General features: G+C 39.1%; 1 pseudogene; it reads left to right on the top strand.

Annotated features, from left to right (window-relative positions):
• Window positions 1-872: 872 nt before the first annotated feature.
• On the top strand, window positions 873-1,226 carry LOC129405742 (small nuclear ribonucleoprotein G-like; annotated as a pseudogene).
• Window positions 1,227-4,140: the final 2,914 nt, after the last annotated feature.

The raw sequence follows: 4,140 nt of genomic DNA, 5'->3' as shown, positions 1-4,140 counted from the left end.
GCAGCTGACCCCAAGCTGATCCCCAGCACCACATATGGTCCTTTAAGCACTGTCTTAAACACATATGGTGCCCCACACCCCACCCAAGTGTTGGACAAGCACCATCATGGTCCTTGATTACAGAGCCAAGAATAAGGCCTGAGCACAACCAAGTGTGCCCTCCTCCCAATCCACCCATGCCCTGTCTCCGCTCAAAAAGAAAGAAAAGCTTTAAATTCTCTGAACACAACAGGAGTTTATCTCTTTTTCATGCAACAAGCCCTGCAAGTGTCAACAAGAACTTCTTCTCTAGTAAACATGTGAATTAGAGCAAAGAAAATCTCTTCAATAAATGGTGCTGGAAGAACTGGATAACCATACATGGAAAAGTGAAGTTAGAACTTTACCTCACATCCTTCACAGAATCAAACTCAAAGTGGATTAAAGATCTCAACATTAGAATACATAAAGTATGTTGGCAGAATATTCCAGGAACATGACCACAGTGGCAAAGGCAACAAAAACAAAAATAAGCAAGTGGGACTATATAAAATTAAAGTGACTTTTTCACAGCAAAAATAACTTAATATTTAATAAAAAAGGCACCTTACTGAATAAGAGAAAATATTTGCACACAATACATCAGACAAAGGGTTGATATTCAAAATCTATAAATCACTTACCCAACTCAATAACCAAAAGTCCAATGACCCCATGCATAAATGGGACAATGAGATGAACAGGCCCTTCCCCAAAGAAGACATATGAATGGCCATCAGGCATAAGAAAAAGTGCTCATCCTCACTCATGATTGGGAAAATTAAACAACAATGAAAATGCAAAAATAATAGTGAAGGTCTTAGAGGCATCTGTGACCCCGCCGCGGAGACACCATGAGCAAAGCTCACCCCCCGGAGCTGAAAAAGTTTATGGACAAGAAGTTATCATTGAAATTGAATGGCACAGACATGTCCAAGGAATACTTCGAGGATTTGATCCCTTTATGAATCTTGTGATAGATGAATGTGTGGAGATGGCAACAAGTGGGCAACAGAATAATATTGGAATGGTGGTAATACGAGGAAATAGTATCATCATGTTAGAAGCCTTGGAACGAGTATAGACAGAGGTTGTTCAGAAGTCAAGTGTTTTCATGTGAACGTTCCCGTCATTGCATCTTTTTACTAATATAAAATTGGATAGTGTACATTTTCATGAATGTTTTTGTTAAATAAATTTTTGTAATGTCAAAAAAAAATAATAGTGAAATATCATTTCATGCCTGTGAGAATGGCATATATACAAGTCTGGAAACGGCCACTGTTGGCAGAGTTGTGGTGAGAAAGAAACCCTCATCCCCTGTTGGTTGGAAAGTCATCTGGTTCAGCCTTTACTGGAAGTAATTTGGATATCTATCAAACAATAGAAATAGAACTGCCACGTGATCTAGCAATACCATTTCTTGACTTCTATCCCCCAAACACAAAAACATTAATTTGAAAGGATATATTCACCCCTATGTTCATAGCCACACTTAGAATAGTCAAGATATTTTACTAAGTGCCCAATTACAGAGGGATGGATCAAGAAGTTGTCGTATATACAATGAAATACAGTGTGCCACTAAGAAAGAACAAATCATGCAATTTTTAGCAACATGGATGAGACTAGATGATATTATGCTGACTGAAAGAGACAGATACAAAATTATCTCTCTCATATGTGGGACATAGGATACACAGCAAGGTGGCAACAAAGGCCTAAAGGCAACATAATCAGAGAACTGAGCCACAACTGAGTTGGTGGACAGGGAGGGAGGGAGCCTGAGGTCCTTGGTTAAAGGAGTTGGGTACACTGGTGATGGGTTCGGTGCTGAAATGTGTATGAGAAATTACAATTAATTGCATTGTACACCACTGAATCTCCATTTAAAAAATAAAAAAAAATTAACTTTTGCCCCATACAATCCTATCCACTCCCTATTACATCACCCAGAAAATGTAACCTTTGTCCTTCATCAGGGCTTTTCAATTCTCAGCCCAGGAGTGGGCTGCTATTTTATTAGCTGGAACTAATATTTACTCCCTCCCAACTAAATCCAAGTTTGAAAATACAGGAAAATTGAATGATAAAAGTTATGAATGACTCTTCTACATACTTATCTCACAAATAGGAATTTTTCCCCACTAAAAGTAGGTCCAGGGACCATAGAGGTAGTACAGGAGATAAGGATGAAATCGTTCATGTAACCTTTCCCAGATCAAACCCAAGAACACCATGGTACCCCAAGCATCATCAGTTGCAGTCCTAGAGGCACCCAAACACAGATGCGGTGGCCTGAGTAATTCCCATCACCGTAGGGTATGCACAACACCAGCCTATGCATTGAATTACTAGCCAAGTTGATTGAGAATCACTGGGAGGGGCCCTGAACCTCTTGGGCAACCACAAAGCTACTTGAGAGCCACTTCCCAAGTACGTTCAGTTTCCAAATTATTTCTGGAAAACTTTTATAGCTCATAGATTTTATTCAATAAATATTTGATCTTATTACATGCTGAGTGTAAGGATTTAGTAAGCATCTAGTATATGTATATATTTTATATATTTGTGAATAAATAATTTAGTTATACTGATAATTACCATTATTCATTCTAAATGTTCCAATTGCTACACATGGGAACAAAGTAAATATTTTTTTCAATATCATGAGATGCTTCAACGCTCTTCAAGAGCATCGAAGAAGTGGTTAAGAGGACGAAGGATCTCCAACTTCAGGCACATCTTTTCGATTCCACCGTTCTTCCTGCACTAACATATGCCTCAGAGACCTGGGCCCTATGCAAACAGGATGAGAATGCTATTCGGGTATCCCAAAGAGGAATCGAAAGGCTATGCTAGGAGTATCACGTCTCACTCAAGTGAGAGAAAGAATCCGGAGTTCTGACCTTTGTCGACGGTGTAGAATCAGGGACGCTGTCTCGTTTGCCAAGGCATCAAAAATCAGATGGGCCGGACATGTAATGTGATTCAGAGATGACCACTGGACTAAAGCTGTTGCTGACTGGATTCCATGGGACGTCAAAGACCGCGTGCCACCCACCAACGAGATGGTCAGACTTCTTCGTCAAAACCCTGAATGAACAGTTTGAGGCACTTCCAGTCCTGGAGTGAGCAGATATCATTGGGCTACACTAGCACGCAACAGGGACAAATGGAGATGTTACTGGCGCCCGCTCGAGTAAATCAAAGATCAACGGGAAGACAAGTGATACAAGTGATCATGAGATGCTACATCACACCTGTGAGAATGACCTGTATCAAATAGTGTTAACTAGTGTAAACAAAGATATGAGGGGACAAACAATCTCTAATACACTACTGGTAGAAAAATTATTTCATTTATGAAATAATATGGAGATTTCTTGTTTAAAACCCTAAGGAGAGGAGGTGGGGACAAGATGGCAGAAAAGGGAGAGTTCATGCAGCACTATCCCATCATTTCTGCAAAATCTACAACAAATAATCAACAACAAAAAATCCTGCTTGCATCTCCTGGGAAGCACACTGAGGAGCCCAGTTATCTTCCCTAAAAGAGGGGCCGGCTTGGGAAATAACTCAGCCTCGGGAGTGCATCCTCAGTGCAGAACCAGGAGTAACCCCTGTGCATGGCATGGTGTGACTCAAAAAGAAAAAAAAAACACAACCCGCATCCACTGTTGGTGGAAATGTTGCCTCGTTAAGTCTCTATAAAAAATAGATCGGAAACTCCTCAAAAATTAATAACAACATTTCTGTAAGAGCCAGAAATTCCTCTTCTTGGCATCTACTCCAAGAGCACAATAACATTAACCCAAAATATATATTTGTGCTTTATTCATTGCAGTGTTATTCATTAACTGAAAATAATACAAGTGCCCAACAAGTGAATGTATACATAAATTGTGATATTATATATTAGATGTAATACAGTGTATCTATAGAACTGAGTTTTCTAAATATGTGCAAAGGGATACTAGTAGGAACCTAGAGAAAGTGGTAGAGGCATTAATCCTGATACTCCAAATGGTAGGTACAGTATTTCAATTTTATATTCTGTAAATGATATTTACAGCATTATATATGAAGATTATTTAAACGATTACATTATTTTATTTTATT

The sequence above is a fragment of the Sorex araneus genome, chromosome 6, assembly GCF_027595985.1.
Source record: "Sorex araneus isolate mSorAra2 chromosome 6, mSorAra2.pri, whole genome shotgun sequence".
In the NCBI taxonomy this organism is placed as follows: domain Eukaryota; kingdom Metazoa; phylum Chordata; class Mammalia; order Eulipotyphla; family Soricidae; genus Sorex; species Sorex araneus.
The sequence above is the reverse complement of the archived record's forward strand: the minus strand, read 5'-3'. Positions and strand labels throughout refer to the sequence as shown.